Source organism: Leuresthes tenuis, unplaced genomic scaffold (genome assembly GCF_036924035.1).
Source record: "Leuresthes tenuis unplaced genomic scaffold, fLeuTen1.0.hap1 SCAF_5, whole genome shotgun sequence".
NCBI classification, from domain to species: domain Eukaryota; kingdom Metazoa; phylum Chordata; class Actinopteri; order Atheriniformes; family Atherinopsidae; genus Leuresthes; species Leuresthes tenuis.
In genome coordinates this window covers 19,487,168-19,512,327 of record NW_027325359.1, presented here as the reverse complement: position 1 = coordinate 19,512,327, position 25,160 = coordinate 19,487,168, and the positions used below count along the sequence as shown (strand labels likewise).

General features: G+C 42.3%; 9 non-coding genes across 9 annotated transcripts; all 9 read left to right on the top strand.

Annotated features, from left to right (window-relative positions):
* Positions 1-3,841: 3,841 nt before the first annotated feature.
* trnas-gcu (transfer RNA serine (anticodon GCU)) lies at positions 3,842-3,929 on the top strand. The gene has a single exon. It is a non-coding gene; the product is annotated as a tRNA-Ser (tRNA).
* Positions 3,930-5,523: 1,594 nt separating this feature from the next.
* Positions 5,524-5,605, top strand: trnas-gcu (transfer RNA serine (anticodon GCU)). Its single transcript has one exon. It is a non-coding gene; the product is annotated as a tRNA-Ser (tRNA).
* A 4,835-nt stretch (positions 5,606-10,440) lies between these two features.
* On the top strand, positions 10,441-10,528 carry trnas-gcu (transfer RNA serine (anticodon GCU)). Its single transcript has one exon. It is a non-coding gene; the product is annotated as a tRNA-Ser (tRNA).
* Positions 10,529-12,455: 1,927 nt separating this feature from the next.
* On the top strand, positions 12,456-12,537 carry trnas-gcu (transfer RNA serine (anticodon GCU)). The gene has a single exon. It is a non-coding gene; the product is annotated as a tRNA-Ser (tRNA).
* Positions 12,538-17,390: 4,853 nt separating this feature from the next.
* On the top strand, positions 17,391-17,478 carry trnas-gcu (transfer RNA serine (anticodon GCU)). The gene has a single exon. It is a non-coding gene; the product is annotated as a tRNA-Ser (tRNA).
* A 1,923-nt stretch (positions 17,479-19,401) lies between these two features.
* Positions 19,402-19,483, top strand: trnas-gcu (transfer RNA serine (anticodon GCU)). Its single transcript has one exon. It is a non-coding gene; the product is annotated as a tRNA-Ser (tRNA).
* A 1,774-nt stretch (positions 19,484-21,257) lies between these two features.
* On the top strand, positions 21,258-21,339 carry trnas-gcu (transfer RNA serine (anticodon GCU)). Its single transcript has one exon. It is a non-coding gene; the product is annotated as a tRNA-Ser (tRNA).
* Positions 21,340-23,121: 1,782 nt separating this feature from the next.
* Positions 23,122-23,203, top strand: trnas-gcu (transfer RNA serine (anticodon GCU)). The gene has a single exon. It is a non-coding gene; the product is annotated as a tRNA-Ser (tRNA).
* Positions 23,204-24,985: 1,782 nt separating this feature from the next.
* On the top strand, positions 24,986-25,067 carry trnas-gcu (transfer RNA serine (anticodon GCU)). The gene has a single exon. It is a non-coding gene; the product is annotated as a tRNA-Ser (tRNA).
* The last annotated feature ends 93 nt before the right edge of the window (positions 25,068-25,160 follow it).

The window sequence follows — 25,160 nt, the reverse complement described above, 5'->3', positions numbered from 1 at the left end:
TAAATAAAAGAACCTCAAAGATCCCTACATGAAAACATATTTAGATCATAATGATTCTCCTTTTGTGAAAGGAGGAATTCATATGCTCTGCCCACAAGGCCTTTGTACCTTGTGACGCGCTCATGTGAGATTGAAATTTTACAAAGGCAACACAAGACCAAACGATGACAATAACCTCCAATGATCATGTCAAAGCTTCCTGGAGAAGGCATGAATGGATCACAAGATGCTCAACGAGCTCTTCGATTCGAACACCATCCCCTATGGTTGTAGGGCTCACGATGCAGATTGAAATTTTACAAAGGCAACACAAGACCAAACGATGACAATAACCTCCAATGATCATGTCAAAGCTTCCTGGAGAAGGCATGAATGGATCACAACATGCTCAACGAGCTCTTCGATTCGAACACCATCCCCTATGGTTGTAGGGCTCACGATGCAGATATCGCAAAACCCTAAGCCAACTTCAGCTGTACCACCGCAGCTGTTGATGATTTCCTCCACTGAAATGTGAAGCTAAGGAAGGATTCCTGGAGAATGCAGGTATAGATCCCGCTACCACTTGAGCAAATTCCCCTTTTTTTCCTTTTGTGAAGGAAGGGAGAATTGATTTCCTCCTTTCACAGCCCTGCGTTACTAATGAGGCTGCAATGTGAGACTGAAATTTTAGCAGCTGTTGTTGAGGACGCGAATTTTTAGCATCAAAACAACAGATGAGGGGACGAGGTGGCCGTACCCGCCGGTTTTTGGACTGCCTCAGAGGTCCTAACACTTCCGAACACATTCTGTCAGGTCCGAACAAGGTCCGAACACTTTCCTAACGACATCAAAGAGTTCCTAACGAGGTCCGAACAAGGTCCGAACAAGGTCCGAACAAGGTCCGAACACAGGTCCGAACACAGAAAAATGGGGCAAAAGGGACACGTGACGTGACGTCGAAGGGGGCGCGGTTAACGCTTTTGAGTGTCAGCCATATTTTTCTTCGCATACACTTGTGACAAGCACGGGAACAAGGTTTGTAAACTTGATTAATACTCATAAAAGTAACGCCATGTATAAGCCGAATGTTAAACCGTGGGACAAACAATATGCAATTTAATCTTCCGTCCTCTCGGCACTTTATCCAAGTTGTATTTCAACTTCCTTGTAACGTAGCCATTTTGCCAATGGAAGTTCTGCCTGTAATAGCGTCGCTGTTCATACCAGCATTGTGTGGCGACGGTGGGGATGTTAGTGACATGACAGAATCAGAAGACAAATAGTAACTTATTTTTTTGTTTATTTGCCTTATAAACTCTGCCGATTCCTCGGGGAAAGCCTTAAGATTTGAACTATCTTTTTTTACATTTATTGTCCGTCAGTGCAATAGTAATTAATCGGCTATCTGTGGCGTTTTCTCCACTCTGGTAACGGAGCCTGGTTATGTGTTTGAGCAGAGCAGACAGATGTGTCCAGATGTATTAACCCTTGTTTTCTGGTCATATTTTTGTTACTCAAGCAATGTTTGTTGGTCTGGTGGACCCGCTGCATTTTTGGGGTTTTTAATTCAACACAATCAAACAATTTTATGTTAAAATACTCATACAGATGTTTACTTCATCCCAATTTCAAGCAATATAAACAACAAGGTTTTTTGGTATAACTATCATGTATTATTCATTTACAACTTTTTTAGAACTTTGAACATTTACAAAACATAAGTAAGATCTCAATCTCAGCTCGGCTGCTGACCACTTGGTCCTGGGGCCTGCTGCTGTCTAGCTGTGGTTCATTCTCATTTAGGAGATAGCTGATGATTAATGTCATCCTCTTCTAAAAGTCACTGTCAGACTCTGAATTTGATCTTCATATTCTGAAACCTCCTCCCCCACATTGTCATCAAATGTGTCTGTCTTGACCAAAATCAATTTCAAGGCCTTGTGTGCGATGAATCTTTTGGTTGTTGCGGAGAATCGGTTGTATTAGTAGTTATCACTGGGAAAGCTATATTTATTGCCCCCCCCCCCCCCCCCCCCCCCCCAAAAAAAAAGAGGAATATGATAACAGGTGCAAGTGCGTGAATGTCGGTTTGACACACGCACATGTGTATAATTACAACAAACAGTTTGAAAGTAGTGTTTGTTTTACAGATTACCAAGAAGCTGGCTGGCGCTATTGGGGACAGTGCTGCATGGATGACAAACATCGGCAACGAGTTTGGCCAGGTTCTGAACTCTGTTCTGACAACGGGTGAAGGTGCAGGGTTGGAAGAGTTGTGCCATGGCATCGTCACTCGATACAAGAATGCGGGCCAAGCTGAACCTGAGGTCATCTATGTTGACCGGGACTGCTGCAGCCAGTCAGGTGGGTAAAAATGATCTTTATCAAATATACGTTTGAAAAACTGTGTGACACACACACACACACACACACACTGTTACCACTCCACTTGTGGGAGGAGTGGTACTGGCAATTGGGCAGCGGCTGACTTTGTTTTTCACAGGTGTGTCTTCAGTGGTCAAACTCTTCCACCCATGGAGGTCTGCAGTGCGCTTGGACAGCTTCCATTTCATGCGGCGTTTTAACTGCGGCGTTAAGTTTACATTAAGTGTCTGTCTGTCTGTCTGTCTGTCTGTTCGCAGATGATTGCTCGTCTGTTACTGTGTGATTATTGTTACAATGTTAATAAAGTTTGATCATTTTACTTGAACCAAGAACAGCCTTCACATTTTTATTTAATTTCCATTTGCAAAACAGGACGACAGTGAGTGTGAGTGACATCCATTTAATGCAATTGTCAAAAGTGAAGCCAGAATTACTTGGAGAATTATTTTACATTTATTAATAAAACCCAACACTCTTTGTCTCAACCAAAGATTTTTTTAAAATACTTTCTTTGCTCAATTTGGAATTTGTTTCATTCACTTGTGTTGCACAAATAGTGATACAGATAGATAGCTAGTGTTAGCCCGATTTTTTCATTGGAAGCCCAAGAACAAGCTGGAGAAATCGTTTATTAAAAAAGTATTTATCAGTGGTCACATAGTAAAGTATATTGCAGCGCTGGACTCGGAGTGCCAGAGCTCCCGCAGGAAATCCGTCAGGCCAAGCCCCGATATCCGGAAACATGTCATATTTATATTCAGCTTTATCTCACAGAAGTTGTTTTCACACTTGTCAGAGTATAATCGGCCAGTTTTTAGTGGCATGATCAGGCCAGTTGCTGTCCTTGTTGTGTTCTTTGGATGTGATAAACAATGTGTGTGTATGTGTGAGTGCTGTTTTAGACGTGGATCTAATGTACCAGACCTATCTACTCTACTAGAGATGTTTTGTCTGACCCAGTTGTTTATGTCATTCTAAGGTCTTGGACCCTTTTAAGGTCATCGATTGTGCAGTATGAACAGAGTGGAAAAGTACCAGCTAGGAACATTTAGGAAAATACAGAATATGAATTTATAATGTCTAAGATCAAAGCCAATCATAACACTAGTCTCTCAAATAATTGAGTGTACCAAAAAAAGAGGGGAAAAATGATGGGAGACTTATTTACATTTACAGTTATACACATTTTGTGTGCTGCCCCCTACAGTAGGCTTTAGTAACGTCCAAAGCACTGTGGTATGTTGGGGTGTTGCCACAATACAGGTTCGAATCCCACAAGAAACATGAAAATTAAATGGATGATAAACCTTGCAATAAGTGCAGAGGTGTGTGTAAACAATGTTGAGAAGATAAGAGAATAGAGAAAAGTGGATATAGTGTACGTTTTCCTCCTTTTTTCTCCTTTTCTTTTTCTCTCTTTCCCCCCCCTCCTTCCTCTTTTTTTCCTTTTCCCCCCTTTCGGGCAGTCCCTTTTGCCCCATTTTTGGCCGAGTGGTTAAGGCGATGGACTGCTAATCCATTGTGCTTTGCACGCATGGGTTCAAATCCCATTCTCGTCGGCTTTCCATCTAAAGCAGTGTTGTCAACACTTGTTTCTGATTCCACTTTGTGCAAATGCATTTTTCAAACAATGCTTATGTGGCAATATTTTTATTTTAGCTTACATTAGGGGGATTGAATGTGTCATGAACAATTTGTTTTCTGACTTCAGGGTAATCGTGCTCTGAAAGATTACTTTTGCTTTCAGTTTACACCCACCTTTGACTTGTATATTAGCTGCAATCAGCTGTAAATGACTTTCTCCACAGAGCACAAGCAAGTTAAAGCTTCCTGGAGAATGCGGGCATCCCGCTATGTCTCGCATGTTAAGCAGGCGCTCTACCACTTGCGCTAATTCCCCTTTCATTGTTGAGTAGAGACTGCAGATATCATGGAACCCTAGCACCCCCCCCAGCACCACCCCACCCCACCCCCCCGTGCTCGTCCTAGGGTCATTTGCATTGATTTATGCTTTTTGAAGGTAATTGACGCTAATCCATTTCCATGCAAGTGGGTCAACTCCGGTCCTGATGGGCACTTATTTGCAAATCAGATGATGTGTTCAGGAGCTATGTCAGTCTTTACTTAGTGCTTCCAAATCAACGACCATTTCTGACCAAAAGATCTATTCCTCGATCCATCAAAAGGAATAGATCTCACGATTGTGGCTTGTTGGTTTTACTCAGTGTGTTTTTCAGACTGGTTGAATGTATCAAGAAGAGTCTTGCATCCGATTAGTGAGACACAGGAATTCCGTAGTGTTTCATGCTTTCAGTTTTTAAACAAATTTGAATTTGCATATTAGTTGGTCTGCCTTTATAAGACCACCATTTAGACCTCTCACTAGAAGAGCACCTAAAAGATTTCTGAGGAATGAGGACATGAATCCCGCCACATTTTGCATGGAAAGCAAGCCCTTTATAGTTTGACCCAATTTGCCTTCCATATTTGAGTATATACTGAAGAGACTTAAACCCTAAATTTGAATTGCCCTAAATCCAACTGCATTTGTTTTGCCCTATTTGTAAATCAAAGAACCTCAAAGATCCCTACATGAAAACATATTTAGATCATAATGATTCTCCTTTTGTGAAAGGAGGAATTCATATGCTCTGCCCACAAGGCCTTTGTACCTTGTGACGCGCTCATGTGAGATTGAAATTTTACAAAGGCAACACAAGACCAAACGATGACAATAACCTCCAATGATCATGTCAAAGCTTCCTGGAGAAGGCATGAATGGATCACAAGATGCTCAACGAGCTCTTCGATTCGAACACCATCCCCTATGGTTGTAGGGCTCATGATGCAGATATCGCAAAACCCTAAGCCAACTTCATCTGTACCACCGCAGCTGTTGATGATTTCCTCCACTGAAATGTGAAGCTAAGGAAGGATTCCTGGAGAATGCAGGTATAGATCCCGCTACCTCTCACATGCAAAGCGAGCGCTCTACCACTTGAGCAAATTCCCCTTTTTTTCCTTTTGTGAAGGAAGGGAGAATTGATTTCCTCCTTTCACAGCCCTGCGTTACTAATGAGGCTGCAATGTGAGACTGAAATTTTAGCAGCTGTTGTTGAGGACGCGAATTTTTAGCATCAAAACAACAGATGAGGGGACGAGGTGGCCGAGTGGTTAAGGCGATGGACTGCTAATCCATTGTGCTTTGCACGCATGGGTTCAAATCCCATTCTCGTCGGCTTTCCATCTAAAGCAGTGTTGTCAACACTTGTTTCTGATTCCACTTTGTGCAAATGCATTTTTCAAACAATGCTTATGTGGCAATATTTTTATTTTAGCTTACATTAGGTTCATTAGGGGGATTGAATGTGTCATGAACAATTTGTTTTCTGACTTCAGGGTAATCATGCTCTGAAAGATTACTTTTGCTTTCAGTTTACACCCACCTTTGACTTGTATATTAGCTGCAATCAGCTGTAAATGACTTTCTCCACAGAGCACAAGCAAGTTAAAGCTTCCTGGAGAATGCGGGCATCCCGCTATGTCTCGCATGTTAAGCAGGCGCTCTACCACTTGCGCTAATTCCCCTTTCATTGTTGAGTAGAGACTGCAGATATCATGGAACCCTAGCACCCCCCCAGCACCACCCCACCCCCCTGTGCTCGTCCTAGGGTCATTTGCATTGATTTATGCTTTTTGAAGGTAATTGACGCTAATCCATTTCCATGCAAGTGGGTCAACTCCGGTCCTGATGGGCACTTATTTGCAAATCAGATGATGTGTTCAGGAGCTATGTCAGTCTTTACTTAGTGCTTCCAAATCAACGACCATTTCTGACCAAAAGATCTATTCCTCGATCCATCAAAAGGAATAGATCTCACGATTGTGGCTTGTTGGTTTTACTCAGTGTGTTTTTCAGACTGGTTGAATGTATCAAGAAGAGTCTTGCATCCGATTAGTGAGACACAGGAATTCCGTAGTGTTTCATGCTTTCAGTTTTTAAACAAATTTGAATTTGCATATTAGTTGGTCTGCCTTTATAAGACCACCATTTAGACCTCTCACTAGAAGAGCACCTAAAAGATTTCTGAGGAATGAGGACATGAATCCCGCCACATTTTGCATGGAAAGCAAGCCCTTTATAGTTTGACCCAATTTGCCTTCCATATTTGAGTATATACTGAAGAGACTTAAACCCTAAATTTGAATTGCCCTAAATCCAACTGCATTTGTTTTGCCCTATTTGTAAATCAAAGAACCTCAAAGATCCCTACATGAAAACATATTTAGATCATAATGATTCTCCTTTTGTGAAAGGAGGAATTCATATGCTCTGCCCACAAGGCCTTTGTACCTTGTGACGCGCTCATGTGAGATTGAAATTTTACAAAGGCAACACAAGACCAAACGATGACAATAACCTCCAATGATCATGTCAAAGCTTCCTGGAGAAGGCATGAATGGATCACAAGATGCTCAACGAGCTCTTCGATTCGAACACCATCCCCTATGGTTGTAGGGCTCACGATGCAGATTGAAATTTTACAAAGGCAACACAAGACCAAACGACGACAATAACCTCCAATGATCATGTCAAAGCTTCCTGGAGAAGGCATGAATGGATCACAAGATGCTCAACGAGCTCTTCGATTCGAACACCATCCCCTATGGTTGTAGGGCTCACGATGCAGATATCGCAAAACCCTAAGCCAACTTCAGCTGTACCACCGCAGCTGTTGATGATTTCCTCCACTGAAATGTGAAGCTAAGGAAGGATTCCTGGAGAATGCAGGTATAGATCCCGCTACCTCTCACATGCAAAGCGAGCGCTCTACCACTTGAGCAAATTCCCCTTTTTTTCCTTTTGTGAAGGAAGGGAGAATTGATTTCCTCCTTTCACAGCCCTGCGTTACTAATGAGGCTGCAATGTGAGACTGAAATTTTAGCAGCTGTTGTTGAGGACGCGAATTTTTAGCATCAAAACAACAGATGAGGGGACGAGGTGGCCGTACCCGCCGGTTTTTGGACTGCCTCAGAGGTCCTAACACTTCCGAACACATTCTGTCAGGTCCGAACAAGGTCCGAACACTTTCCTAACGACATCAAAGAGGTCCGAACGAGGTCCGAACAAGGTCCGAACAAGGTCCGAACAAGGTCCGAACACAGGTCCGAACACAGCCAAAAATGGGGCAAAAGGGACACGTGACGTGACGTCGGAGGGGGCGCGGTTAACGCTTTTGAGTGTCGGCCATATTTTTCTTCGCATACACTTGTGACAAGCACGGGAACAAGGTTTGTAAACTTGATTAATACTCATAAAAGTAACGCCATGTATAAGCCGAATGTTAAACCGTGGGACAAACAATATGCAATTTAATCTTCCGTCCTCTCGGCACTTTATCCAAGTTGTATTTCAACTTCCTTGTAACGTAGCCATTTTGCCAATGGAAGTTCTGCCTGTAATAGCGTCGCTGTTCATACCAGCATTGTGTGGCGACGGTGGGATGTTAGTGATATGACAGAATCAGAAGACAAATAGTAACTTTTTTTTTGTTTATTTGCCTTATAAACTCTGCCGATTCCTCGGGGAAAGCCTTAAGATTTGAACTATCTTTTTTTGCATTTATTGTTCGTCAGTGCAATAGTAATTAATCGGCTATCTGTGGCGTTTTCTCCACTCTGGTAACGGAGCCTGGTTATGTGTTTGAGCAGAGCAGACAGATGTGTCCAGATGTATTAACCCTTGTTTTCTGGTCATATTTTTGTTACTCAAGCAATGTTTGTTGGTCTGGTGGACCCGCTGCATTTTTGGGGTTTTTAATTCAACACAATCAAACAATTTTATGTTAAAATACTCTACAGATGTTTACTTCATCCCAATTTCAAGCAATATAAACAACAAGTTTTTTGGTATAACTATCATGTATTATTCATTTACAACTTTTTTAGAACTTTGAACATTTACAAAACATAAGTAAGATCTCAATCTCAGCTCGGCTGCTGACCACTTGGTCCTGGGGCCTGCTGCTGTCTAGCTGTGGTTCATTCTCATTTAGGAGATAGCTGATGATTAATGTCATCCTCCTCTAAAAGTCACTGTCAGACTTGATCTTCATATTCTGAAACCTCCTCCCCCACATTGTCATCAAAAGTGTCTGTCTTGACCAAAATCAATTTTAAGGCCTTGTGTGCGATGAATCTTTTGGTTGTTGCGGAGAATCGGTTGTATTAGTAGTTATCACTGGGAAAGCTATATTTATTGCCCCCCCCCCCAAAAAAAAAAGAGGAATATGATAACAGGTGCAAGTGCGTGAATGTCGGTTTGACACACGCACATGTGTATAATTACAACAAACAGTTTGAAAGTAGTGTTTGTTTTACAGATCACCAAGAAGCTGGCTGGCGCTATTGGGGACAGTGCTGCATGGATGACAAACATCGGCAACGAGTTTGGCCAGGTTCTGAACTCTGTTCTGACGACGGGTGAAGGTGCAGGGTTGGAAGAGTTGTGCCATGGCATCGTCACTCGATACAAGAATGCGGGCCAAGCTGAACCTGAGGTCATCTATGTTGACCGGGACTGCTGCAGCCAGTCAGGTGGGTAAAAATGATAAAATTCTTTATCAAATATACGTTTGAAAAACTGTGTGCCACACACACTGTTACCACTCCACTTGTGGGAGGAGGGGTACTGGCAATTGGGCAGCGGCTGACTTTGTTTTTCACAGGTGTGTCTTCAGTGGTCAAACTCTTCCACCCATGGAGGTCTGCAGTGCGCTTGGACAGCTTCCATTTCATGCGGCGTTTTAACTGCGGCGTTAAGTTTACATTAAGTGTCTGTCTGTCTGTCTGTTTGCAGATGATTGCTCGTCTGTTACTGTGTGATTATTGTTACAATGTTAATAAAGTTTGATCATTTTACTTGAACCAAGAACAGCCTTCACATTTTTATTTAATTTCCATTTGCAAAACAGGACGACAGTGAGTGTGAGTGACATCCATTTAATGCAATTGTCAAAAGTGAAGCCAGAATTACTTGGAGAATTATTTTACATTTATTAATAAAACCCAACACTCTTTGTCTCAACCAAAGATTTTTTAAAAATACTTTCTTTGCTCAATTTGGAATTTGTTTCATTCACTTGTGTTGCACAAATAGTGATACAGATAGATAGCTAGTGTTAGCCCGATTTTTTCATTGGAAGCCCAAGAACAAGCTGGAGAAATCGTTTATTAAAAAAGTATTTATCAGTGGTCACATAGTAAAGTATATTGCAGCGCTGGACTCGGAGTGCCAGAGCTCCCGCAGGAAATCCGTCAGGCCGAGTCCCGTTATCCGGAAACATGTCATATTTATATTCAGCTTTATCTCACAGAAGTTGTTTTCACACTTGTCAGAGTATAATTGGCCAGTTTTGGGTGACATGCTCAGGCCAGCTGCTGTCCTTGTTGTGTTCTTTGGATGTGAGAAACAATGTGTGTGTATGTGTGAGTGCTGTTTTAGGCGTGGATCTAATGTACCAGACCTATCTACTCTACTAGAGATGTTTTGTCTGACCCAGTTGTTTATGTCCTTCTAAAGTCTTGGACCCTTTTAAGGTCATCGATTGTGCAGTATGAGCAGAGTGGAAAAGTACCAGCTAGGAACAGAGGTTATTTAGGAAAATACAGAATATGAATTTATAATGTCTAAGATCAAAGCCAATTATAACACTAGTCTCTCAAATAATTGAGTGTACCAAAAAAAGAGGGGAAAAATGATGGGAAACTTACTTACATTTACAGTTATACACATTTTGTGTGCTGCCCCCTACAGTAGGCTTTAGTAACGTCCAAAGCACTGTGGTATGTTGGGGTGTTGCCACAATACAGGTTCGAATCCCACAAGAAACATGAAAATTAAATGGATGATAAACCTTGCAATAAGTGCAGAGGTGTGTGTAAACAATGTTGAGAAGATAAGAGAATAGAGAAAAGTGGATATAGTGTACGTTTTTCTCCTTTTCTTTTTCTCTCTTTTCCCCCCCTCCTTCCTCTTTTTTTCCTTTTCCCCCCTTTCGGGCAGTCCCTTTTGCCCCATTTTTGGCCGAGTGGTTAAGGCGATGGACTGCTAATCCATTGTGCTTTGCACGCATGGGTTCAAATCCCATTCTCGTCGGCTTTCCATCTAAAGCAGTGTTGTCAACACTTGTTTCTGATTCCACTTTGTGCAAATGCATTTTTCAAACAATGCTTATGTGGCAATATTTTTATTTTAGCTTACATTAGGTTCATTAGGGGGATTGAATGTGTCATGAACAATTTGTTTTCTGACTTCAGGGTAATCATGCTCTGAAAGATTACTTTTGCTTTCAGTTTACACCCACCTTTGACTTGTATATTAGCTGCAATCAGCTGTAAATGACTTTCTCCACAGAGCACAAGCAAGTTAAAGCTTCCTGGAGAATGCGGGCATCCCGCTATGTCTCGCATGTTAAGCAGGCGCTCTACCACTTGCGCTAATTCCCCTTTCATTGTTGAGTAGAGACTGCAGATATCATGGAACCCTAGCACCCCCCCAGCACCACCCCACCCCACCCCACCCCACCCCCCTGTGCTCGTCCTAGGGTCATTTGCATTGATTTATGCTTTTTGAAGGTAATTGACGCTAATCCATTTCCATGCAAGTGGGTCAACTCCGGTCCTGATGGGCACTTATTTGCAAATCAGATGATGTGTTCAGGAGCTATGTCAGTCTTTTCTTAGTGCTTCCAAATCAACGACCATTTCTGACCAAAAGATCTATTTCTCGATCCATCAAAAGGAATAGATCTCACGATTGTGGCTTGTTGGTTTTACTCAGTGTGTTTTTCAGACTGGTTGAATGTATCAAGAAGAGTCTTGCATCCGATTAGTGAGACACAGGAATTCCGTAGTGTTTCATGCTTTCAGTTTTTAAACAAATTTGAATTTGCATATTAGTTGGTCTGCCTTTATAAGACCACCATTTAGACCTCTCACTAGAAGAGCACCTAAAAGATTTCTGAGGAATGAGGACATGAATCCCGCCACATTTTGCATGGAAAGCAAGCCCTTTATAGTTTGACCCAATTTGCCTTCCATATTTGAGTATATACTGAAGAGACTTAAACCCTAAATTTGAATTGCCCTAAATCCAACTGCATTTGTTTTGCCCTATTTGTAAATCAAAGAACCTCAAAGATCCCTACATGAAAACATATTTAGATCATAATGATTCTCCTTTTGTGAAAGGAGGAATTCATATGCTCTGCCCACAAGGCCTTTGTACCTTGTGACGCGCTCATGTGAGATTGAAATTTTACAAGGCAACACAAGACCAAACGATGACAATAACCTCCAATGATCATGTCAAAGCTTCCTGGAGAAGGCATGAATGGATCACAAGATGCTCAACGAGCTCTTCGATTCGAACACCATCCCCTATGGTTGTAGGGCTCACGATGCAGATTGAAATTTTACAAAGGCAACACAAGACCAAACGACGACAATAACCTCCAATGATCATGTCAAAGCTTCCTGGAGAAGGCATGAATGGATCACAAGATGCTCAACGAGCTCTTCGATTCGAACACCATCCCCTATGGTTGTAGGGCTCACGATGCAGATTGAAATTTTACAAAGGCAACACAAGACCAAACGACGACAATAACCTCCAATGATCATGTCAAAGCTTCCTGGAGAAGGCATGAATGGATCACAAGATGCTCAACGAGCTCTTCGATTCGAACACCATCCCCTATGGTTGTAGGGCTCACGATGCAGATATCGCAAAACCCTAAGCCAACTTCAGCTGTACCACCGCAGCTGTTGATGATTTCCTCCACTGAAATGTGAAGCTAAGGAAGGATTCCTGGAGAATGCAGGTATAGATCCCGCTACCTCTCACATGCAAAGCGAGCGCTCTACCACTTGAGCAAATTCCCCTTTTTTTCCTTTTGTGAAGGAAGGGAGAATTGATTTCCTCCTTTCACAGCCCTGCGTTACTAATGAGGCTGCAATGTGAGACTGAAATTTTAGCAGCTGTTGTTGAGGACGCGAATTTTTAGCATCAAAACAACAGATGAGGGGACGAGGTGGCCGAGTGTTTAAGGCGATGGACTGCTAATCCATTGTGCTTTGCACGCATGGGTTCAAATCCCGTTCTCGTCGGCTTTCCATCTAAAGCAGTGTTGTCAACACTTGTTTCTGATTCCACTTTGTGCAAATGCATTTTTCAAACAATGCTTATGTGGCAATATTTTTATTTTAGCTTACATTAGGTTCATTAGGGGGATTGAATGTGTCATGAACAATTTGTTTTCTGACTTCAGGGTAATCATGCTCTGAAAGATTACTTTTGCTTTCAGTTTACACCCACCTTTGACTTGTATATTAGCTGCAATCAGCTGTAAATGACTTTCTCCACAGAGCACAAGCAAGTTAAAGCTTCCTGGAGAATGCGGGCATCCCGCTATGTCTCGCATGTTAAGCAGGCGCTCTACCACTTGCGCTAATTCCCCTTTCATTGTTGAGTAGAGACTGCAGATATCATGGAACCCTAGCACCCCCCCAGCACCACCCCACCCCACCCCACCCCCCTGTGCTCGTCCTAGGGTCATTTGCATTGATTTATGCTTTTTGAAGGTAATTGACGCTAATCCATTTCCATGCAAGTGGGTCAACTCCGGTCCTGATGGGCACTTATTTGCAAATCAGATGATGTGTTCAGGAGCTATGTCAGTCTTTTCTTAGTGCTTCCAAATCAACGACCATTTCTGACCAAAAGATCTATTCCTCGATCCATCAAAAGGAATAGATCTCACGATTGTGGCTTGTTGGTTTTACTCAGTGTGTTTTTCAGACTGGTTGAATGTATCAAGAAGAGTCTTGCATCCGATTAGTGAGACACAGGAATTCCGTAGTGTTTCATGCTTTCAGTTTTTAAACAAATTTGAATTTGCATATTAGTTGGTCTGCCTTTATAAGACCACCATTTAGACCTCTCACTAGAAGAGCACCTAAAAGATTTCTGAGGAATGAGGACATGAATCCCGCCACATTTTGCATGGAAAGCAAGCCCTTTATAGTTTGACCCAATTTGCCTTCCATATTTGAGTATATACTGAAGAGACTTAAACCCTAAATTTGAATTGCCCTAAATCCAACTGCATTTGTTTTGCCCTATTTGTAAATCAAAGAACCTCAAAGATCCCTACATGAAAACATATTTAGATCATAATGATTCTCCTTTTGTGAAAGGAGGAATTCATATGCTCTGCCCACAAGGCCTTTGTACCTTGTGACGCGCTCATGTGAGATTGAAATTTTACAAAGGCAACACAAGACCAAACGATGACAATAACCTCCAATGATCATGTCAAAGCTTCCTGGAGAAGGCATGAATGGATCACAAGATGCTCAACGAGCTCTTCGATTCGAACACCATCCCCTATGGTTGTAGGGCTCACGATGCAGATTGAAATTTTACAAAGGCAACACAAGACCAAACGACGACAATAACCTCCAATGATCATGTCAAAGCTTCCTGGAGAAGGCATGAATGGATCACAAGATGCTCAACGAGCTCTTCGATTCGAACACCATCCCCTATGGTTGTAGGGCTCACGATGCAGATATCGCAAAACCCTAAGCCAACTTCAGCTGTACCACCGCAGCTGTTGATGATTTCCTCCACTGAAATGTGAAGCTAAGGAAGGATTCCTGGAGAATGCAGGTATAGATCCCGCTACCTCTCACATGCAAAGCGAGCGCTCTACCACTTGAGCAAATTCCCCTTTTTTTCCTTTTGTGAAGGAAGGGAGAATTGATTTCCTCCTTTCACAGCCCTGCGTTACTAATGAGGCTGCAATGTGAGACTGAAATTTTAGCAGCTGTTGTTGAGGACGCGAATTTTTAGCATCAAAACAACAGATGAGGGGACGAGGTGGCCGTACCCGCCGGTTTTTGGACTGCCTCAGAGGTCCTAACACTTCCGAACACATTCTGTCAGGTCCGAACAAGGTCCGAACACTTTCCTAACGACATCAAAGAGTTCCTAACGAGGTCCGAACAAGGTCCGAACAAGGTCCGAACACAGGTCCGAACACAGCCAAAAATTGGGCAAAAGGGACATGTGACGTGACGTCGAAGGGGGCGCGGTTAACGCTTTTGAGTGTCGGCCATATTTTTCTTCGCATACACTTGTGACAAGCACGGGAACAAGGTTTGTAAACTTGATTAATACTCATAAAAGTAACGCCATGTATAAGCCGAATGTTAAACCGTGGGACAAACAATATGCAATTTAATCTTCCGTCCTCTCGGCACTTTATCCAAGTTGTATTTCAACTTCCTTGTAACGTAGCCATTTTGCCAATGGAAGTTCTGCCTGTAATAGCGTCGCTGTTCATACCAGCATTGTGTGGCGACGGTGGGGATGTTAGTGATATGACAGAATCAGAAGACAAATAGTAACTGATTTTTTTGTTTATTTGCCTTATAAACTCTGCCGATTCCTCGGGGAAAGCCTTAAAATTTGAACTATCTTTTTTTGCATTTTTGTCCGTCAGTGCAATAGTAATTAATCGGCTATCTGTGGCGTTTTCTCCAACTCTGGTAACGGAGCCTGGTTATGTGTTTGAGCAGAGCAGACAGATGTGTCCAGATGTATTAACCCTTGTTTTCTGGTCATATTTTTGTTACTCAAGCAATGTTTGTTGGTCTGGTGGACCCGCTGCATTTTTGGGGTTTTTAATTCAACACAATCAAACAATTTTATGTTAAAATACTCTACAGATGTTTACTTCATCCCAATTTCAAGCAATATAAACAACAAGGTTTTTTGGTATAACTATCATGTATTATTCATTTACAACTTTTTTACAACTTTGAACATTTACAAAACATAAGTAAGATCTCAATCTCAGCTTGGCTCCTGACCACTTGGTCCTGGGGCCTGCTGCTGTCTAGCTGTGGTTCATTCTCATTTAGGAGATAGCTGATGATTAATGTCATCCTCTTCTAAAAGTCACTGTCAGACTCTGAATTTGATCTTCATATTCTGAAACCTCCTCCCCCACATTGTCATCAAATGTGTCTGTCTTGACCAAAATCAATTTTAAGGCCTTGTGTGCGATGAATCTTTTGGTTGTTGCGGAGAATCGGTTGTATTAGTAGTTATCACTGGGGAAAGCTATATTTATTGCCCCCCCCCCCAAAAAAAGAGGAATATGATAACAGGTGCAAGTGCGTGAATGTCGGTTTGACACACGCACATGTGTATAATTACAACAAACAGTTTGAAAGTAGTGTTTGTTTTACAGATCACCAAGAAGCTGGCTGGCGCTATTGGGGACAGTGCTGCATGGATGACAAACATCGGCAACGAGTTTGGCCAGGTTCTGAACTCTGTTCTGACGACGGGTGAAGGTGCAGGGTTGGAAGAGTTGTGCCATGGCATCGTCACTCGATACAAGAATGCGGGCCAAGCTGAACCTGAGGTCATCTATGTTGACCGGGACTGCTGCAGCCAGTCAGGTGGGTGAAAATGATAAAATTCTTTATCAAATATACGTTTGAAAAACTGTGTGCCACACACACACACACTGTTACCACTCCACTTGTGGGAGGAGTGGTACTGGCAATTGGGCAGCGGCTGACTTTGTTTTTCACAGGTGTGTCTTCAGTGGTCAAACTCTTCCACCCATGGAGGTCTGCAGTGCGCTTGGACAGCTTCCATTTCATGCGGCGTTTTAACTGCGGCGTTAAGTTTACATTAAGTGTCTGTCTGTCTGTCTGTCTGTTCGCAGATGATTGCACGTCTGTTACTGTGTGATTATTGTTACAATGTTAATAAAGTTTGATCATTTTACTTGAACCAAGAACAGCCTTCACATTTTTATTTAATTTCCCTTTGCAAAACAGGACGACAATGAGTGTGAGTGACATCCATTTAATGCAATTGTCAAAAGTGAAGCCGGAATTACTTGGAGAATTATTTTACATTTATTAATAAAACCCAACACTCTTTGTCTCAACCAAAGATTTTTTAAAAATATTTCTTTGCTCAATTTGGAATTTGTTTCATTCACTTGTGTTGCACAAATAGTGATACAGATAGATAGCTAGTGTTAGCCCGATTTTTTCATTGGAAGCCCAAGAACAAGCTGGAGAAATCGTTTATTAAAAAAGTATTTATCAGTGGTCACATAGTAAAGTATATTGCAGCTGGACTCGGAGTGCCAGAGCTCCCGCAGGAAATCCGTCAGGCCGAGCCCCGATATCCGGAAACATGTCATATTTATATTCAGCTTTATCTCACAGAAGTTGTTTTCACACTTGTCAGAGTATAATTGGCCAGTTTTTAGTGGCATGATCAGGCCAGTTGCTGTCCTTGTTGTGTTCTTTGGATGTGAGAAACAATGTGTGTGTATGTGTGAGTGCTGTTTTAGGCGTGGATCTAATGTACCAGACCTATCTGCCCTAATAGAGATGTTTTGTCTGACCCAGTTGTTTATGTCATTCTAAAGTCTTGGACCCTTTTAAGGTCATCGATTGTGCAGTATGAACAGAGTGGAAAAGTACCAGCTAGGAACATTTAGGAAAATACAGAATATGAATTTATAATGTCTAAGATCAAAGCCAATTATAACACTAGTCTCTCAAATAATTGAGTGTACCAAAAAAAGAGGGGAAAAATGATGGGAGACTTATTTACATTTACAGTTATACACATTTTGTGTGCTGCTCCCTACAGTAGGCTTTAGTAACGTCCAAAGCACTGTGGTATGTTGGGGTGTTGCCACAATACAGGTTCGAATCCCACAAGAAACATGAAAATTAAACGGATGATAAACCTTGCAATAAGTGCAGAGGTGTGTGTAAACAATGTTGAGAAGATAAGAGAATAGAGAAAAGTGGATATAGTGTACGTTTTCCTCCTTTTTTTCTCCTTTTCTTTTTCTCTCTTTCCCCCCCCTCCTTCCTCTTTTTTTCCTTTTCCCCCCTTTCGGGCAGTCCCTTTTGCCCCATTTTTGGCCGAGTGGTTAAGGCGATGGACTGCTAATCCATTGTGCTTTGCACGCATGGGTTCAAATCCCATTCTCGTCGGCTTTCCATCTAAAGCAGTGTTGTCAACACTTGTTTCTGATTCCACTTTGTGCAAATGCATTTTTCAAACAATGCTTATGTGGCAATATTTTTATTTTAGCTTACATTAGGTTCATTAGGGGGATTGAATGTGTCATGAACAATTTGTTTTCTGACTTCAGGGTAATCATGCTCTGAAAGATTACTTTTGCTTTCAGTTTACACCCACCTTTGACTTGTATATTAGCTGCAATCAGCTGTAAATGACTTTCTCCACAGAGCACAAGCAAGTTAAAGCTTCCTGGAGAATGCGGGCATCCCGCTATGTCTCGCATGTTAAGCAGGCGCTCTACCACTTGCGCTAATTCCCCTTTCATTGTTGAGTAGAGACTGCAGATATCATGGAACCCTAGCACCCCCCCAGCACCACCCCACCCCACCCCACCCCCCTGTGCTCGTCCTAGGGTCATTTGCATTGATTTATGCTTTTTGAAGGTAATTGACGCTAATCCATTTCCATGCAAGTGGGTCAACTCCGGTCCTGATGGGCACTTATTTGCAAATCAGATGATGTGTTCAGGAGCTATGTCAGTCTTTTCTTAGTGCTTCCAAATCAACGACCATTTCTGACCAAAAGATCTATTCCTCGATCCATCAAAAGGAATAGATCTCACGATTGTGGCTTGTTGGTTTTACTCAGTGTGTTTTTCAGACTGGTTGAATGTATCAAGAAGAGTCTTGCATCCGATTAGTGAGACACAGGAATTCCGTAGTGTTTCATGCTTTCAGTTTTTAAACAAATTTGAATTTTCATATTAGTTGGTCTGCCTTTATAAGACCACCATTTAGACCTCTCACTAGAAGAGCACCTAAAAGATTTCTGAGGAATGAGGACATGAATCCCGCCACATTTTGCATGGAAAGCAAGCCCTTTATAGTTTGACCCAATTTGCCTTCCATATTTGAGTATATACTGAAGAGACTTAAACCCTAAATTTGAATTGCCCTAAATCCAACTGCATTTGTTTTGCCCTATTTGTAAATCAAAGAACCTCAAAGATCCCTACATGAAAACATATTTAGATCATAATGATTCTCCTTTTGTGAAAGGAAGAATTCATATGCTCTGCCCACAAGGCCTTTGTACCTTGTGACGCGCTCATGTGAGATTGAAATTTTACAAAGGCAACACAAGACCAAACGATGACAATAACCTCCAATGATCATGTCAAAGCTTCCTGGAGAAGGCATGAATGGATCACAAGATGCTCAACGAGCTCTTCGATTCGAACACCATCCCCTATGGTTGTAGGGCTCACGATGCAGATTGAAATTTTACAAAGGCAACACAAGACCAAACGATGACAATAACCTCCAATGATCATGTCAAAGCTTCCTGGAGAAGGCATGAATGGATCACAAGATGCTCAACGAGCTCTTCGATTCGAACACCATCCCCTATGGTTGTAGGGCTCACGATGCAGATTGAAATTTTACAAAGGCAACACAAGACCAAACGATGACAATAACCTCCAATGATCATGTCAAAGCTTCCTGGAGAAGGCATGAATGGATCACAACATGCTCAACGAGCTCTTCGATTCAAACACCATCCCCTATGGTTGTAGGGCTCACGATGCAGATATCGCAAAACCCTAAGCCAACTTCAGCTGTACCACCGCAGCTGTTGATGATTTCCTCCACTGAAATGTGAAGCTAAGGAAGGATTCCTGGAGAATGCAGGTATAGATCCTGCTACCTCTCACATGCAAAGCGAGCGCTCTACCACTTGAGCAAATTCCCCTTTTTTTCCTTTTGTGAAGGAAGGGAGAATTGATTTCCTCCTTTCACAGCCCTGCGTTACTAATGAGGCTGCAATGTGAGACTGAAATTTTAGCAGCTGTTGTTGAGGACGCGAAATTTTAGCATCAAAACAACAGATGAGGGGACGAGGTGGCCGAGTGGTTAAGGCGATGGACTGCTAATCCATTGTGCTTTGCACGCATGGGTTCAAATCCCATTCTCGTCGGCTTTCCATCTAAAGCAGTGTTGTCAACACTTGTTTCTGATTCCACTTTGTGCAAATGCATTTTTCAAACAATGCTTATGTGGCAATATTTTTATTTTAGCTTACATTAGGTTCATTAGGGGGATTGAATGTGTCATGAACAATTTGTTTTCTGACTTCAGGGTAATCATGCTCTGAAAGATTACTTTTGCTTTCAGTTTACACCCACCTTTGACTTGTATATTAGCTGCAATCAGCTGTAAATGACTTTCTCCACAGAGCACAAGCAAGTTAAAGCTTCCTGGAGAATGCGGGCATCCCGCTATGTCTCGCATGTTAAGCAGGCGCTCTACCACTTGCGCTAATTCCCCTTTCATTGTTGAGTAGAGACTGCAGATATCATGGAACCCTAGCACCCCCCCCAGCACCACCCCACCCCACCCCACCCCACCCCCCTGTGCTCGTCCTAGGGTCATTTGCATTGATTTATGCTTTTTGAATGTAATTGACGCTAATCCATTTCCATGCAAGTGGGTCAACTCCGGTCCTGATGGGCACTTATTTGCAAATCAGATGATGTGTTCAGGAGCTATGTCAGTCTTTTCTTAGTGCTTCCAAATCAACGACCATTTCTGACCAAAAGATCTATTCCTCGATCCATCAAAAGGAATAGATCTCACGATTGTGGCTTGTTGGTTTTACTCAGTGTGTTTTTCAGACTGGTTGAATGTATCAAGAAGAGTCTTGCATCCGATTAGTGAGACACAGGAATTCCGTAGTGTTTCATGCTTTCAGTTTTTAAACAAATTTGAATTTTCATATTAGTTGGTCTGCCTTTATAAGACCACCATTTAGACCTCTCACTAGAAGAGCACCTAAAAGATTTCTGAGGAATGAGGACATGAATCCCGCCACATTTTGCATGGAAAGCAAGCCCTTTATAGTTTGACCCAATTTGCCTTCCATATTTGAGTATATACTGAAGAGACTTAAACCCTAAATTTGAATTGCCCTAAATCCAACTGCATTTGTTTTGCCCTATTTGTAAATCAAAGAACTTCAAAGATCCCTACATGAAAACATATTTAGATCATAATGATTCTCCTTTTGTGAAAGGAAGAATTCATATGCTCTGCCCACAAGGCCTTTGTACCTTGTGACGCGCTCATGTGAGATTGAAATTTTACAAAGGCAACACAAGACCAAACGATGACAATAACCTCCAATGATCATGTCAAAGCTTCCTGGAGAAGGCATGAATGGATCACAAGATGCTCAACGAGCTCTTCGATTCGAACACCATCCCCTATGGTTGTAGGGCTCACGATGCAGATTGAAATTTTACAAAGGCAACACAAGACCAAACGATGACAATAACCTCCAATGATCATGTCAAAGCTTCCTGGAGAAGGCATGAATGGATCACAACATGCTCAACGAGCTCTTCGATTCAAACACCATCCCCTATGGTTGTAGGGCTCACGATGCAGATATCGCAAAACCCTAAGCCAACTTCAGCTGTACCACCGCAGCTGTTGATGATTTCCTCCACTGAAATGTGAAGCTAAGGAAGGATTCCTGGAGAATGCAGGTATAGATCCCGCTACCTCTCACATGCAAAGCGAGCGCTCTACCACTTGAGCAAATTCCCCTTTTTTTCCTTTTGTGAAGGAAGGGAGAATTGATTTCCTCCTTTCACAGCCCTGCGTTACTAATGAGGCTGCAATGTGAGACTGAAATTTTAGCAGCTGTTGTTGAGGACGCGAATTTTTAGCATCAAAACAACAGATGAGGGGACGAGGTGGCCGAGTGGTTAAGGCGATGGACTGCTAATCCATTGTGCTTTGCACGCATGGGTTCAAATCCCATTCTCGTCGGCTTTCCATCTAAAGCAGTGTTGTCAACACTTGTTTCTGATTCCACTTTGTGCAAATGCATTTTTCAAACAATGCTTATGTGGCAATATTTTTATTTTAGCTTACATTAGGTTCATTAGGGGGATTGAATGTGTCATGAACAATTTGTTTTCTGACTTCAGGGTAATCATGCTCTGAAAGATTACTTTTGCTTTCAGTTTACACCCACCTTTGACTTGTATATTAGCTGCAATCAGCTGTAAATGACTTTCTCCACAGAGCACAAGCAAGTTAAAGCTTCCTGGAGAATGCGGGCATCCCGCTATGTCTCGCATGTTAAGCAGGCGCTCTACCACTTGCGCTAATTCCCCTTTCATTGTTGAGTAGAGACTGCAGATATCATGGAACCCTAGCACCCCCCCAGCACCACCCCACCCCACCCCACCCCACCCCACCCCACCCCCCTGTGCTCGTCCTAGGGTCATTTGCATTGATTTATGCTTTTTGAAGGTAACTGACGCTAATCCATTTCCATGCAAGTGGGTCAACTCCGGTCCTGATGGGCACTTATTTGCAAATCAGATGATGTGTTCAGGAGCTATGTCAGTCTTTTCTTAGTGCTTCCAAATCAACGACCATTTCTGACCAAAAGATCTATTCCTCGATCCATCAAAAGGAATAGATCTCACGATTGTGGCTTGTTGGTTTTACTCAGTGTGTTTTTCAGACTGGTTGAATGTATCAAGAAGAGTCTTGCATCCGATTAGTGAGACACAGGAATTCCGTAGTGTTTCATGCTTTCAGTTTTTAAACAAATTTGAATTTGCATATTAGTTGGTCTGCCTTTATAAGACCACCATTTAGACCTCTCACTAGAAGAGCACCTAAAAGATTTCTGAGGAATGAGGACATGAATCCCGCCACATTTTGCATGGAAAGCAAGCCCTTTATAGTTTGACCCAATTTGCCTTCCATATTTGAGTATATACTGAAGAGACTTAAACCCTAAATTTGAATTGCCCTAAATCCAACTGCATTTGTTTTGCCCTATTTGTAAATCAAAGAACTTCAAAGATCCCTACATGAAAACATATTTAGATCATAATGATTCTCCTTTTGTGAAAGGAGGAATTCATATGCTCTGCCCACAAGGCCTTTGTACCTTGTGACGCGCTCATGTGAGATTGAAATTTTACAAGGCAACACAAGACCAAACGATGACAATAACCTCCAATGATCATGTCAAAGCTTCCTGGAGAAGGCATGAATGGATCACAAGATGCTCAACGAGCTCTTCGATTCGAACACCATCCCCTATGGTTGTAGGGCTCACGATGCAGATTGAAATTTTACAAAGGCAACACAAGACCAAACGACGACAATAACCTCCAATGATCATGTCAAAGCTTCCTGGAGAAGGCATGAATGGATCACAAGATGCTCAACGAGCTCTTCGATTCGAACACCATCCCCTATGGTTGTAGGGCTCACGATGCAGATATCGCAAAACCCTAAGCCAACTTCAGCTGTACCACCGCAGCTGTTGATGATTTCCTCCACTGAAATGTGAAGCTAAGGAAGGATTCCTGGAGAATGCAGGTATAGATCCCGCTACCTCTCACATGCAAAGCGAGCGCTCTACCACTTGAGCAAATTCCCCTTTTTTTCCTTTTGTGAAGGAAGGGAGAATTGATTTCCTCCTTTCACAGCCCTGCGTTACTAATGAGGCTGCAATGTGAGACTGAAATTTTAGCAGCTGTTGTTGAGGACGCGAATTTTTAGCATCAAAACAACAGATGAGGAGACGAGGTGGCCGAGTGGTTAAGGCGATGGACTGCTAATCCATTGTGCTTTGCACGCATGGGTTCAAATCCCATTCTCGTCGGCTTTCCATCTAAAGCAGTGTTGTCAACACTTGTTTCTGATTCCACTTTGTGCAAATGCATTTTTCAAACAATGCTTATGTGGCAATATTTTTATTTTAGCTTACATTAGGTTCATTAGGGGGATTGAATGTGTCATGAACAATTTGTTTTCTGACTTCAGGGTAATCATGCTCTGAAAGATTACTTTTGCTTTCAGTTTACACCCACCTTTGACTTGTATATTAGCTGCAATCAGCTGTAAATGACTTTCTCCACAGAGCACAAGCAAGTTAAAGCTTCCTGGAGAATGCGGGCATCCCGCTATGTCTCGCATGTTAAGCAGGCGCTCTACCACTTGCGCTAATTCCCCTTTCATTGTTGAGTAGAGACTGCAGATATCATGGAACCCTAGCACCCCCCCAGCACCACCCCACCCCACCCCACCCCACCCCACCCCACCCCCCTGTGCTCGTCCTAGGGTCATTTGCATTGATTTATGCTTTTTGAAGGTAACTGACGCTAATCCATTTCCATGCAAGTGGGTCAACTCCGGTCCTGATGGGCACTTATTTGCAAATCAGATGATGTGTTCAGGAGCTATGTCAGTCTTTTCTTAGTGCTTCCAAATCAACGACCATTTCTGACCAAAAGATCTATTCCTCGATCCATCAAAAGGAATAGATCTCACGATTGTGGCTTGTTGGTTTTACTCAGTGTGTTTTTCAGACTGGTTGAATGTATCAAGAAGAGTCTTGCATCCGATTAGTGAGACACAGGAATTCCGTAGTGTTTCATGCTTTCAGTTTTTAAACAAATTTGAATTTGCATATTAGTTGGTCTGCCTTTATAAGACCACCATTTAGACCTCTCACTAGAAGAGCACCTAAAAGATTTCTGAGGAATGAGGACATGAATCCCGCCACATTTTGCATGGAAAGCAAGCCCTTTATAGTTTGACCCAATTTGCCTTCCATATTTGAGTATATACTGAAGAGACTTAAACCCTAAATTTGAATTGCCCTAAATCCAACTGCATTTGTTTTGCCCTATTTGTAAATCAAAGAACTTCAAAGATCCCTACATGAAAACATATTTAGATCATAATGATTCTCCTTTTGTGAAAGGAGGAATTCATATGCTCTGCCCACAAGGCCTTTGTACCTTGTGACGCGCTCATGTGAGATTGAAATTTTACAAGGCAACACAAGACCAAACGATGACAATAACCTCCAATGATCATGTCAAAGCTTCCTGGAGAAGGCATGAATGGATCACAAGATGCTCAACGAGCTCTTCGATTCGAACACCATCCCCTATGGTTGTAGGGCTCACGATGCAGATTGAAATTTTACAAAGGCAACACAAGACCAAACGACGACAATAACCTCCAATGATCATGTCAAAGCTTCCTGGAGAAGGCATGAATGGATCACAAGATGCTCAACGAGCTCTTCGATTCGAACACCATCCCCTATGGTTGTAGGGCTCACGATGCAGATATCGCAAAACCCTAAGCCAACTTCAGCTGTACCACCGCAGCTGTTGATGATTTCCTCCACTGAAATGTGAAGCTAAGGAAGGATTCCTGGAGAATGCAGGTATAGATCCCGCTACCTCTCACATGCAAAGCGAGCGCTCTACCACTTGAGCAAATTCCCCTTTTTTTCCTTTTGTGAAGGAAGGGAGAATTGATTTCCTCCTTTCACAGCCCTGCGTTACTAATGAGGCTGCAATGTGAGACTGAAATTTTAGCAGCTGTTGTTGAGGACGCGAATTTTTAGCATCAAAACAACAGATGAGGAGACGAGGTGGCCGAGTGGTTAAGGCGATGGACTGCTAATCCATTGTGCTTTGCACGCATGGGTTCAAATCCCATTCTCGTCGGCTTTCCATCTAAAGCAGTGTTGTCAACACTTGTTTCTGATTCCACTTTGTGCAAATGCATTTTTCAAACAATGCTTATGTGGCAATATTTTT